Below are 13736 nucleotides of genomic sequence, written 5' to 3' on the forward strand. Positions count from 1 at the left end.
CCTGGTAAGGCAAGCCTGAAAACTTTCTGGTGCTGTAGACCCTGTAGAGGCCAGCCCTACCACTGCCTGGTGGGGAAAAAAAGGAGCGGCCTCTTGTTTTTATTGTAGTAAAAACGTTCATTAGCCTCTCATGGGCAAAGCTCTTACTCAGCGTGGGAAAAAAAATACACAGTGAAAAAATTCTGTCTCAGCCACTTTATAGTAATAATAATAATAATAATGGCATTTATTAAGCGCTTACTGTGTGCAAAGCACTGTCCTAAGCACTGGGGAGGTTACAAGGTGATCAGGTTGTCCCACGGGGGGCTTACAGTCTTAATCCCCATTTTGCAGATGAGGTAACTGAGGCACAGAGAAGTTAAGTGACTTGCCCAAAGTCACACAGCTGACAAGTGGCAGAGCTAGGATTTGAACCCACGAACTCTGACTCCAAGGCCCGGGCTCTTTCCACTGAGCCATGCTGCTTCTCCTGCCTGCTCTGTAACTTTGGGCAAGTCGCTTCACTTCTCTGTACCTCAGATACGTCATCTGTAAAATGGGGATTAAGATTGTGAGACCATTACAGGACAGGGACTGTGTCCAATCTGATATGCTTGTATCCACCACAGCGCTCAGTACAGTGCCTAGCACATAGTACCCCCTATCAGGATGGCACCTGGAGAGTTTCCAGTACTCTACCAGTCTCGACTATGAGAGGGAAAGTCAAGCAGAAGCCTAACCATTCCATTCCTAGCTTGGCCAGTGGCTAGCGAGTGAAAGATGATCTGCTAAAAGTCAAAACTCACCTGTGCTGGGCAGAAGTGGCATGAGAGAGAGTCGAGGGTGGAGACTAAAGTTTACTGCTGGGAAGAAGGCAATGGTGAAACACTTCTGCATTTTTACCAAGAAAACTCTATGGATCCACTACTGGAATGATTGTAGTTGGAGGTGGGGTGCTTTGGGAGAGATGTGTCCATGGAGTTGCTATGGGTTGGAAATGACAGCATAAAACCAGCACATAGTAAGTGCTTAACAAATATCACTATTTTATTATTATTATCATCATCGTTAGTATTATTATTATAATTGGTCCCTGGCCCCCAGGAGGCTATAGCCTTCCTAGGCCTCTAAATCTCATGGAGGTTTCTCACCACTAGAACCTCTGTCCTGCCTTCCCTTTACCACAGGGAGAGCAGATTGAGGCCCCACCATGGCACAGAGATGGGAATCAATCAGCCAGTGGTATTTATCGAGCACTTACTGTGTGCAGAGTACTGTACTAGGCACTTGGGAGAGCACAGTATAACAGTAAACAGACATATTCCACATTCCCTGCCCACAACATCCTTACAATCTAGAGGAAGAGGGAGGGGAGGGCAGTGATGTGAATCATCAGTGTGTGCATGCATGTGTGTGTGTCTGTATGTGTGCACACGCATACATGCAATGGTGACCCCCTCCCCCCCACCCCCCCACCATCAGACTGTCACTCCCTTGAGGGCAGAGATGATATCTCCTCTCTCTGTCCCTACCCCAGGGCCCAGGACAGCAGGCTGCCCAGGGCGGGGATAAACCTGTTGTTTTTGATGGTGATCTTGAGGGGCAGGGTCAAAGGGTCCCCCAAGGGCAGTAAAGACTTTTTTCCTCTGGAAACATGCCCACAGGCTAATGTTCCTGAGGCTCATACTGGGAAATAGTCCATGGACCACAAGGGCCCTTGGCATTCCAGACGTGGATGAGCCCTGAGCAAGTATCAGGTCAGGAAGACTGTCCTGAGGGAGAGCTGGACCCCTGAGCACTTTTCATCCATAATAATAATAGTAATAGTAGTCATTAAGCAAGTACTATGTGCCAAGCACTGTTCTAAGCTCTGAGGTAGATACAAGGTAATCAGGTTGGACATAGTCCCTGTCCCACATGGGGCTAACAGTTTTAATCTCCATTTTAGAGAAGCAGCGTGGCTCAGTGGAAAGAGCCCGGCCTTGGGAGTCAGAGGTCATGGATTCTAATCCCAGCTCCGCCGCTTGTCAACTGTGTGACTTTGGGCAAGTCACTTAACTTCTCTGTGCCTCAGTTACCTCACCTGCAAAATGGAGATTAAGACTGTGAGCCCCACGTGGGACAACCTGATCACCTTGTATCCACCCCAGCGCTTAGAACAGTGCTTCGCACATAGTAAGTGCTTAACAAATGCCATTATTATTATCATTTTACTGTTGAGGTAACTGAGGTTCAGAGATGTTCAGTGACTTGCCCAAGGTCACACAGCCTCACGGCCTCTTCCCTCAGACAGCCACCAGAGGGTGCGTGAGACCTCCCAGGAGTGGGAGGCAGGGACTGGTTGGGAGTGGGAGTCAGGAGAGGGGGCTCCAGCTCCTCTTTCAGCAGTAAACTAATAGCCGGGAAGTTGGAGAGCCAGGACAGCTCTTCTAAAAACAGCCACGGAGCTGCAGCCAGGGCTGAGCCCCGCTCCTGTCCCCCATCCCCCTCCCCTGTCCGGTAGGCCAGGGCACAATCTGGTCTGTCAGAGTTAGGATGGCTTCCAGGGAGTGGGGGTCTGCTCTTCCCGCACTGCTGGGTAGAGACAGGAATGGGGCTGAGTCTTGCCAACCAGGTTCCTGCTGACCTTACAGACCCCCTTGGCCCAAGTGTTCACCCACAGAAGTTCGGGCATGGCCAGGGTGCTGGCTGGACCAAAGGTCAAGGGACTGGAAACTGGCCAGTATGCTCAGTGTCCAGCAACCTGAGATGAGGCTAGTCTGGGGGGTGGGGGTCAGAGGCAGAGCAAGGGTCAGGGAGCAATCTTGGGGCTGCATTAATGCAGCTGCGGGAACCAGGCATACCCCGGGTCCCCAGGAGCACTGGTCTGGCCCCAGGGGAGACCCGGATAAGCAGCGTGGCTCAGTGGAAAGAGCTCAGGCTTTGGAGTCAGAGGTCATGGGTCCAAATCCCGGCTCCACCAATTGTCAGCTGTGTGACTTTGGCCAAGTCACTTAACTTCTCTGGGCCTCAGTTCCCTCTAAGTGGAGATTAAGACTGTGAGCCCCATGTGGGACAACCTGGTCACCTTGTATTCCCCCAGCACTTAGAACAGGGCTTTGCACATAGTAAGCACTTAACAAATACCATTATTATTTTTATTATTACCCCATGCCCCCAGTGACCCCTTTAGCATCTGATCCCTGATCCCGAGGGACATCGGGGATCCGAGCAGTCCCAATTGCCTGGGAGCGGAAGGTGGAAGTGAGTACAGTGTCTTCTGGAAGTTGGGGTTAATAATGATAAGTACGGTACTTGTTAAGTGTTTACTATGTGCCAGGCACTGTTCTAAGTGCTGGAGTAGATACAAGTTAACCAGGTTGGACACCTTTTAGACTGTGAGCCCACTGTTGGGTAGGGACTGTCTCTATGTGATGCCAATTTGTACTTCCCAAGCGCTTAGTACAGTGCTCTGCACATAGTAAGCGCTCAATAAATACGATTGATTGATTGATTGACACAGTCCCTGTTGCACATGGGGCTCACAGTCTTATCTCCATTTTCCAGATGAGGTAACTGAGGCACAGAGAAATTAAATGACTTGCCCAAGGTCACACAGCAGATATATGGTGGAGTCAGAATTAAAACTCAGGTTCTTCTGACTCCCAAGTCCATGCTCTATGTTAAGCTATACTCCTCCTCGGGATTAGGGGCTGGACGTGCTAGGGAAGGGAGGTAGAGGATTACAGGTTCCAGTAAGGAATAGAATGAGCATCACAGGGAGGGTTAGAAGGAGGTTTATGTTGGAACCAGTGTTGCCCAAGCAAATTAAGGATTTTTGGAGAAGATGGGGGTAAAAGTTAGGGTTAGGGGGAGGGTTAAGAGAAGGGTGGGGGATAGAGCTGCCGTTAACACAAACCTTATGGTTTAACATCAGGGTCAGGGATGGTGTTAGGCCTAGGGTTAGAATGCATGGCCCCTGCACAAGGATGTCACACAAATTTGTGAAGCGTTCCACACTTTTTCACCTCCTTCGAGAGGCCTTTCCAGACTGAGCCCCCTTTTCCCTCTCCTCCTCCCCATCCCCCCCACCCTACCTTCTTCCTACGCTTAACAAGTACTGTACTTATCATTATTAACCCCAACTTCCAGGGACACTGTACTCACTTCCACCTTCTGATCCCAGGCGATTGGGACTGCTTGGATCCCCGACATCCCTCGGGATCAGGGATCGGATGCTTGAGGGGTCACTGGGGGCATGGGGTAATAATAATAATAATAATAATGGTATTTGTTAAGCACTTACTATGAGCAAAGCACTGTTCTAAGTGCTGGGGGGATACAAGGTGACCAGATTGTCCCACGTGGGGCTCACAGTCTTAATCTCCCCTACCTACCCTCCACACAGCACCTGTATATATGTTTGTACAGATTTATCACTCTATTTGTTTTACTTGTACATATTTACTATTCTATTTATTTTGGTAATGATGTGCATTTAGCTTTAATTCTATTTGTTCTGATGACCTGATACCTGTCTCCATGTTTCGTTTTGTTGTCTGTCTCCCCCTTCTAGACTGTGAGCCTGTTGTTGGGTAGGGACCGTTTCTTCATGTCACCAACTTGTACTTCCCAAGTGCTTAGTACAGTGCTCTGCACACAGTAAGCGCTCAATAAATACGATTGAATGAATGAAGGATAGGGCTAGGGTTAAGGTTAGGGTGAAGGTTAGAGTTAGGGATAGGGAAATGGTGAGGGATTAGAGTTAGAATTTGGGTTACTTAGGGTTAAGGCTAAAGTTAAGGTTAGGGTGGCAGTTAGGGTTATGGTGAAGGCTAAGGTTAGGGCTAAGCTTAGGGTTAGGGTGAGGCATAGGGTTAGGGGTAGCATTAGAATTATGGTTAGGGTTAGGGATATGATGAGGGGTAGGACTAAAGTTAGGGTAAGGTTGAAGGTGAGGATTGGGTTCAAATTAAGGTTACAAATCAAGGGTTAAAATTAGGATTAGGTTAGGATTAAGGTTATGGCTAAATTTAGGGTTGGGGGTGGTGGTGAAGGATTGGGTTGGGAAGATGGTTAGGGTTAAATGAAGGGATAGGGTTTAGGGTTACGGTTTGGATTATGATTAGAGTTAGTTTTAGGATGAGGGCTATGTTTGCAGATATGTGGAGGGATAGGGGTGGGATTGAGGTTAGAGTTAAATTTAGGATTAGGGTTTAGGGCTATTAGGGTTATGATTAAGGGAAGGCTGCATGGTTTGCAGTGATTTTAGGAGGTGAGGTAGGGTTAGGTTAAGGTTAGGACTATGTTTGTGATGAGGTTAGGGTTTGGGTTAGGGGTTAGGGTTAGGGTTAGGATTAGTGGTAGAATGAAGGATAATGTTACAATTATCGTTAGGGATAGGATTAGATTTGGGATTAGGGTTAGAGCAAGGGCTAGCGTTAGGTTAGAGAAAAGGCTAAGATTCAGATTAAGGTTAAGATTAGGGCTAGAATTTGGGGTGAGAGATAGGGGCAGGGCTATGGTTAGGAGTAGGCTGAATGCTAGTGTTTGTGGTGAGGTTGAGTTAGGTTTAGGATGACAGTTAGAGTTGGGGTTATGGCTAGGGTTTAGGAGAAGGTGATGATGAGGGTTAGGGTTGTGGTTAGGGTTGGGTTTAGGGTTAGGGTTAAAGGCCAGGATTAAGGGTAAGATTAGGGTTAGTGAGTGTTAGGGATGATATAGGTTGCGTGGCTCAATGGAAAGAGCACAGGCTTTGGAGTCAGAGGCCTTGGGTTCAAATCCCGGCTCTGCCAATTGTCAACTGTGTGACTTTGGGCAAGTCACTTAACTTCTCTGGGCCTCAGTTACCTCATCTGTAAAATGGAGATTAAGACTGTGAGCCCCCCCGTGGGACAACCTGATCACTTTGTAACCTCCCCAGTGCTCAGAACAGCTGGTTCAATCATCCTATCACGACTGGATTACTGCATCAGCCTCCTCTCTTATTTCCCATCCTCCTGTCTCTCCCCACTTCAGTCTATACTTCACGCTGCTGCCTGGATCATCTCTGTGCAGAAACGCTCTGGGCATGTTACTCCCCTCCTCAAAAATCTCCAGTGGCTACCAGTCAACCTATATATCAGGCAAAAACTCCTCACTCTCGGCTTCAAGGCTGTCCATCATCTTGCCCCCTTCTACCTCACCTCCTTTCTCTTCTTCTCCAGCCCACCCCACACCCTCCGCTCCTCTGCCGCTAATCTCCTCACCGTACCTCATTCTCGCCTGTCCCGCCATTGATCCCCGGCCCACGTCCTCCCCCTGGCCTGGAATGCCCTCCCTCCACACATCCGCCAAGCTAGCTCTCTTCCTACCTTCAAAGCCCTACTGAGAGCTCACCTCCTCCAGGAGGCCTTCCCAGACTGAGCCCCCTTTTTCCTCTCTTCCTCCCCATCCCCTCTGCCCTACCTCTTCCCCCTCCTCATAGCACCTGTATATATGTTTGTACAGATTTATTACTCTATTTATTTTACTTGTACATATTTACTATTCTATTTATTTTGTTAATGATGTGCTTCTAGCCTTACTTCTACTTATTCTAATGACTTGACACCAGTAGACATGTTTTATTTTGTTGTCTGTCTCCCCCTTCTAGACTGTGAGCCCGTTGTTGGGTAGGGACCATCTCTATATATTGCCAACTTGTACTTCCCAAGTGCTTAGTACAGTGCTCTGCACACAGTAAATGCTCAATAAATATGATTGAATGACTGAATGAATGAATGCTTTGCACATAGTAAGCGCTTAACAAATGCCATTATTATTATTATTATTATTATTATTATAGGTTTAGGGTTTGAGTGAGGGATAGGGTTAGGGATGGTTAGGGGTAGCAGCATGGCCTAGTGGATAGAACAAGGACCTGGGTTCTAATCCCAGCTCCACCACTTCTCTGCTGTGTGATCTAGGGCAGGTTACTTAATTTCTCTGTGCTACAGTAGCCTCACTATAAAATGGGGAGTAAGACTGTGCTCCCCATGTGGGACAGGGACAGGGACCAACCTGATTAGCTTCCATCTACCCCAGTGCTTAGAACAGTGCTTGACACATAGTGTCTGTTAAGCACCATCATTATTTGGGTAGGGTTAGAGTTAAGGTTAGGGTTATGTTTAAGGCTATGATTAGGAGTAGGTTGAGGGATGCCATTTGCAAGCAGTGTGGCTCAGTGGAAAGAGCACAGGCTTTGGAGTCAGAGGTCAGGGGTTCAAATCCTGGCTCCACCGATTGTCAGCTGTGTGACTTTGGGCCAGTCACTTAACTTCTCTTTGCCTCAGTTACCTCATCTGTAAAATGGGGATTAAGACTGTGAGCCCCCTGTGGGACAACCTGATCAACTTGTAACCTCCCCAGCGCTTATAACAGTGCTTTGCACGTAGTAAGTGCTTAATAAATGCCATTATTATTATCATTATTATTATTTAAGAAATTGGATTAGGGCTAGGTGGGTGAGGGTTAAGGTTAAGGAAAAAGTTTGTGTTAGAGTAATAGCAAGGAAGAAGTTTAGGGCTTTGGTTAGGGTTAGGCTGAGGGATAGTGGTGGAGATGTTAGGTTTAGGATTAGAGTGAGGTATAGGGTTTAGGTTTGGATTAGGTTTAAATATAGTAATAATGATGGCATTTGTTAAGCACTTACTATGTAAGAAGCACTGTTCTATGCGCTGGGGGGATACAAGGTGATCAGGTTGTCCCACGTGGGGCTCACAGTCTTAATCCCCATTTTACAGATGTGGTAACTGAGGCCCAGAGAAGTGAAGTGACTTACCCAAAGTCACACTGCTGAAAAGTGGTGGAGCTGGGATTAGAACCCATGACCTCTGTCTCCCAAACCCATGCTCTTTCCACTGAGCCATGCTGTTTTTTTATTGTGTTAGGGTTAGAGTAAAGGATAGGGTTAGAGTTATGGCTAGGTGTAGACTGAGCAATATAGGGTTGGTGGTGAGGTTAGGGTTAGGGCTAGGATGAGGAAAAAGGTTAGGACTTTGGTTAGGGTTTGATCAATGTTTAGGGTTAAGGTTAGGGGAAAGATTATGGTTAGATTAAGGGGTAGAGTGTAGAATTGTGCTTAGGGGTAGCCAAGGGAATGGTTCAGGGCTAAGGTTAGGGTTAGGGTTGTGGTAGGTTAGGATTGCTATAGGATTAAGATTGTGATGGAGTTAGGGTTAGGGGAAGCAGCGTGGCTCAGTGGAAAGAGCATGGGCTTTGGAGTCAGAGGTCATTGGTTCAAATCCTGGCTCCACCAATTGTCAGCTGTGTGACTTTGGGCAAGTCACTTAACTTCTCTGGGCCTCAGTTACCTCATCTGGGAAATGAGGATTAAGATTGTGATCCCCCCTGGGATAACCTGATCACCTTGTAACCTCCCCAGTGCTTAGAACAGTGCTTTGCACATAGTAAGTGCTTAATAAATGCTATTATTATTATTATTATAAGGTGAAGGCTATGGATACGGGTTGACTGAGGAATAGGGTTTGGACTAGGGTTAGGATGAGGATTAGGGTTAGGGTTCTGGTTTGAGATTGGCTGAAGATTACGTTTATAGTTAGGGTTAGAGTGAAGGATAGGGTGATAGGGGTTGGCTGAGGGGTAGATGTGTGGTCAGTTATGGTGAGGAATAAGTTTAAGGCTATGATTAGGTGCCGGCTGATGGTTAGGATTAGGGTTATAGTTAGGACTATGGTTAGAATTGGAGTGAAGGTAAGGGCTAGAGTGTAAGAATAGGGTTAAGACCATGGTTTGAAGTAGGCTGAGGTATTGGGTTTGTGGTGAGGTTAGGTTAGGTTTAGGATGAGGGTTTAAGTTCAGCTTCCTGAGGACAGAGATCATGTCTTTTACCTGTGTTGTAGTCCCCCAAATGATTAGCATGAAAAAACAGCATGGACTATTGGATAGAGCACAGGCCTAGGAGTCAGAAGGTCATGGGTTCTAATCCCAGCTCTGCCACTTGTCTGCTGTGTAGCCTTGGGAAAGTCACTTCACTTCTCTGTGCCTCAGTTACCCCACCTGCAAAATGGGGAATAAGACTGTGAGCCCCACTTGGGACAGGGACTGTGCCCAACCTGATTTGCTAGTATCGGGTCACTACAGTGCCTGGCACACAGTAAGTGCTTAGTAAATACCATGGTTGTCATTATTAGGGCTTTGAAGAGGGGCCGGACTGGGATGCAGCCAATTTGAAGAACGGAGAGAATTTCAAGCAACAAGCTTGAGTTCAAAGCACTGTAAGAAGAAGGGAGTATAGGGGGGAAGAGGGCAGTTAAGTAAGAGGAGAGAACTGGTGGAGCCTCTTGAAGCCAATAGTCAGGATCTCCAGTGGCTACCAGTCAACCTATGCATCAGGCAAAAACTCCTCACTCTCGCCTTCAAGGCTGTCCATCACCTCGCCTCCTCCTACCTCACCTCCCTTCCCTCCTTCCACAACCCAGCCCGCACCCTCCACTCCTCTGCCGCTAACCTCCTCATTGGGCCGCGTTTTTGCCTCTCCCACCATCTACTCCCGGCCCACGTCCTCTCCCTGGCCTGGAATGCCCTCCCTCCGCACATCCACCAAGCTAGCTTTCTTCCTACCTTCAAAGCCCTACTGAGAGCTCACCTCCTCCAGGAGGCCTTCCCAGACTGAGCCCCCTTTATCCTCTCCCCCTCCCCATCCCCTCTGTCCTACCTCCTTCCCCTCCCCACAGCACCTGCATGTATACTTGTACAGATTTATTACTCTATTTATTTTACTTGTACATATTTACTATTCTATTTATTTTGTTAATGATGTGCATCTAGCTTTACTTCTATTTATTCTGATGACTTGACACCTGTCCACATGTTTTATTTTGTTGTCTGTCTCCCCATTCTAGACTGTGAGCCCATTGTTGGGTAGGGACTGTCTCTGTTGCCAACTTGTACTTCCCAAGTGCTTAGTACAGTGCTCTGCACACAGTAAGCACTTAATAAATACGACTGAATGAATGAATGATGTTATGCTTAATAAATTAATAAATAATACGTTTAATTAATTATGCAGTAATTAATAAATTACTGCATCGGCCTCCTTTCTGATCTCCCATCCTTCTGTCTCTCCCCGCTTCAGTCTATTCTTCACTCTGCTGCCCAGATTATCTTTGTACAGAAACGCTCTGGGCATGTCACTCTCCTCTTCAAAAATCTCCAGTGGTTGCCTATCAACCTTCACATGAAGCAAAAACTCCTATCGGCTTCAAAGCTCTCCATCACCTTGCCCCTTCCTACCTCACCTCCCTTCGCTCCTTCTACAGCCCAGCCCGCACACTCTGCTCCTCTGCCGCTAACCTCCTAACTGTGCCTCGTTCTTGCTTGTCCCGCTGTCGGCCCCTGGCCCACATCCTACCCCGGGCCTGGAATGCCCTCCCTCCACACATCTGCCAAACTAGCTCTCTTCCTCCCTTCAAAGTCCTACTGAGAGCTCACCTCCTCCAGGAGGCCTTCCCAGACTGAGCTTCCCCTTTCTTCTGCTCCTCCTCCCCTCCCCATCACCCCCACTCCCTCCCTTTGCCCTGGCCCCTTCCCCTCCCCACAGCACTTGTGTATATTTGTACATATCTATTACTCTATTCATTTTATTAATGATGTGTATATAGCTATAATTCCATTTATTCTGACAGTATTGACACCTGTCTACTTCTTTTTTGTTGTTATCTGCCTCCCACTTCTAAACTGTGAGCCCGCTGTTGGGTAAAGACCGTATCTATATGTTGCCGATTTGTACTTCCCAAGCACTTAGTTCAGTGCTCTGCACACAGTAAGTGCTCAATAAATACAATTGAATGGATGAATGAAAGAATAAAGAGGGAGATGAGCAGCAATTGGAGGTTTGTGAAGATGACAGCTAGGTGAGCAGAATGACATCTTATGAAGATGAATCATTCAGGAAAGAGATGTAGCATAGTAAAGAAGGGACGTAGCTACAGCACTTAGATTGTAAGATGTCTGTGTAGGTGGAAAGGAAAATATGTGGGAGAGGCAGAAAATGCATTGTTTAGCAACAGAGAATTAGGAAGGGTGACAAAGGGGGACAGTGACAACCTGTGGTTATGGAAAGAAAGTCCAGACTGGGAGAGAGATATTCTTGGCAATATTATCAGAGCTTGCAGATGCTCACAAACTATGGGCACCATGTTGTTTGGAGCCAGAGAGATTTTTTTCCTCTCCCTCTTCCTTTGCATTTTTGATCTGCACCCAGCTAGCATGGTCATGGGAAAAAAATGGGTCATGTGTGATGCTTGGGCTTCATCTTCTCTTGTCTTCACCTTGTCTTCCCTCCCAAACCTTGCCCTCTCCCTGACTTTCCCATCTCTGTGGACGGCACTACCATCCTTCCCGTCTCACAAGCCCGCAACCTTGGTGTCATCCTCGACTCCGCTCTCTCATTCACCCCTCACATCCAAGCCGTGACCAAAACCTGCCGGTCTCAGCTCCACAACATTGCCAAGATCCGCCCTTTCCTCTCCATCCCTACCGCTACCCTGCTCATTCAAGCTCTCATCCTATCTCGTCTGGACTACTGCATCAGCCTTCTCTCTGATCTCCCATCCTTGTGTCTCTCTCCACTTCAATCCATACTTCATGCTGCTGCCCGGATTATCTTTGTCCAGAAATGCTCTGGGCATATCACTCCCCTCCTCAAAAATCTCCAGTGGCTACCAATCAATCTGCGCATCAGGCAGAAACTCCTCTCCCTGGGCTTCAAGGCTCTTCATCACCTCGCCCCCTCCTACCTCACCTCCCTTCTCTCCTTCTACAGCCCAGTCCGCACCCTCCGCTCCTCCACCGCTGACCTCCTCACCGTACCTCGCTCTCGCCTGTCCCACCATCAACCCCCAGCCCACGTCATCCCCCGGGCCTGGAATGTCCTCCCTCTGCCCATCCGCCAAGCTAGCTCTCTTCCTCCCTTCAAGGCCCTGCTGAGAGCTCACCTCCTCCAGGAGGCCTTCCCAGACTGAGCCCCTTCCTTCCTCTCCCCCTCATCCCCCTCTCCATCCCCCCATCTTACCTCCTTCTCTTCCCCACAGCACCTGTATATATGTATATATGTTTGTACATATTTTTTACTCTATTTATTTATTTATTTTATTTGTACATATCTATTCTATTTATTTTATTTTGTTAGTATGTTTGGTTTTGTTCTCTGTCTCCCCCTTTTAGACTGTGAGCCCGCTGTTGGGTAGGGACTGTCTCTATATGTTGCCAATTTGTACTTCCCAAGCGCTTAGTACAGTGCTCTGCACATAGTAAGCGCTCAATAAATACGATTGATGATGATGATGATGATGATCTTCTATAAGGCTGTCAGGACCAAAGAGCTCACCTCCTCCAGGAGGCCTTCCCAGACTGAGCCCCCTTTTTCCTCTCCTCCTCCCCATCCCCTCTGCCCTACCTCCTTCCCCTCCCCACAGCACCTGTATATATGTCTGTACAGATTTATTACTCTATTTATTTTATTTGTACATATTTACTATTCTATTTATTTTGTTAATGATGTGCATCATTAAAATGTTAAAAAACCATGTTAAAAAAACCCTCTCTTGACCCCACCTCACCTTCTAGTTATCTTCCCATTTCCCTCCTACCAGACCTCTCAGCTGCCTTCGACACTGTGGACCACCCCCTTCTCCTCAACACGTTATCTGACCTTGGCTTCACAGACTCCGTCCTCTCCTGGTTCTCCTCTTATCTCTCCGGTCGTTCTTTCTCAGTCTCTTTTGCAGGCTCCTCCTCCCCCTCCCATCCTCTTACTGTGGGGGTTCCCCAAGGTTCAGTGCTTGGTCCCCTTCTGTTCTCAATATACACTCACTCCCTTGGTGACCTCATTCGCTCCCATGGCTTCAACTATCATCTCTACGCTGATGACACCCAGATCTACATCTCTGCCCCTGCTCTCTCCCCCTCCCTCCAGGCTCGCATCTCCTCCTGCCTTCAGGACATCTCCATCTGGATGTCCGCCCGCCACCTAAAGCTCAACATGTCGAAGACTGAGCTCCTTGTCTTCCCTCCCAAACCTTGTCCTCTCCCTGACTTTCCCATCTCTGTTGACGGCACTACCATCCTTCCCGTCTCACAAGCCCGCAACCTTGGTGTCATCCTCGACTCCGCTCTCTCATTCACCCCTCACATCCAAGCCGTCACCAAAACCTGCCGGTCTCAGCTCCGCAACATTGCCAAGATCCGCCCTTTCCTCTCCATCCAAACCGCTACCCTGCTCATTCAAGCTCTCATCCTATCCCGTCTGGACTACTGCACTAGCCTTCTCTCTGATCTCCCATCCTCGTGTCTCTCTCCACTTCAATCCATACTTCATGCTGCTGCCCGGATTATCTTTGTCCAGAAACGCTCTGGACATATTACTCCCCTCCTCAAAAACCTCCAATGGCTACCGATCAATCTGCGCATCAAGCAGAAACTCCTCACCCTGGGCTTCAAGGCTGTCCATCACCTCGCCCCCTCCTACCTCACCTCCCTTCTCTCCTTCTACTGCCCAGCCCGCACCCTCCGCTCCTCCACCACTAATCTCCTCACTGTACCTCGCTCTCGCCTGTCCCGCCATCGACCCCCGGCCCACGTCATCCCCCGGGCCTGGAATGCCCTCCCTCTGCCCATCTGCCAAGCTAGCTCTCTTCCTCCCTTCAAGGCCCTGCTGAGAGCTCACCTCCTCCAGGAGGCCTTCCCAGACTGAGCCCCTTCTTTCCTCTCCCCCTCGTCCCCCTCTCCATCCCCCC

At 48.3% G+C, this 13736-nt stretch overlaps 1 non-coding gene across 1 annotated transcript; it reads left to right on the top strand.

The window, feature by feature from the left end:
• Positions 1 to 637: 637 nt before the first annotated feature.
• Positions 638 to 775, top strand: LOC119938213. The gene has a single exon (XR_005454373.1). It is a non-coding gene; the product is annotated as a small nucleolar RNA SNORA7 (small nucleolar RNA).
• Positions 776 to 13736: the final 12961 nt, after the last annotated feature.

This window comes from Tachyglossus aculeatus, chromosome 1 (assembly GCF_015852505.1).
Source record: "Tachyglossus aculeatus isolate mTacAcu1 chromosome 1, mTacAcu1.pri, whole genome shotgun sequence".
Lineage (NCBI taxonomy): Eukaryota > Metazoa > Chordata > Mammalia > Monotremata > Tachyglossidae > Tachyglossus > Tachyglossus aculeatus.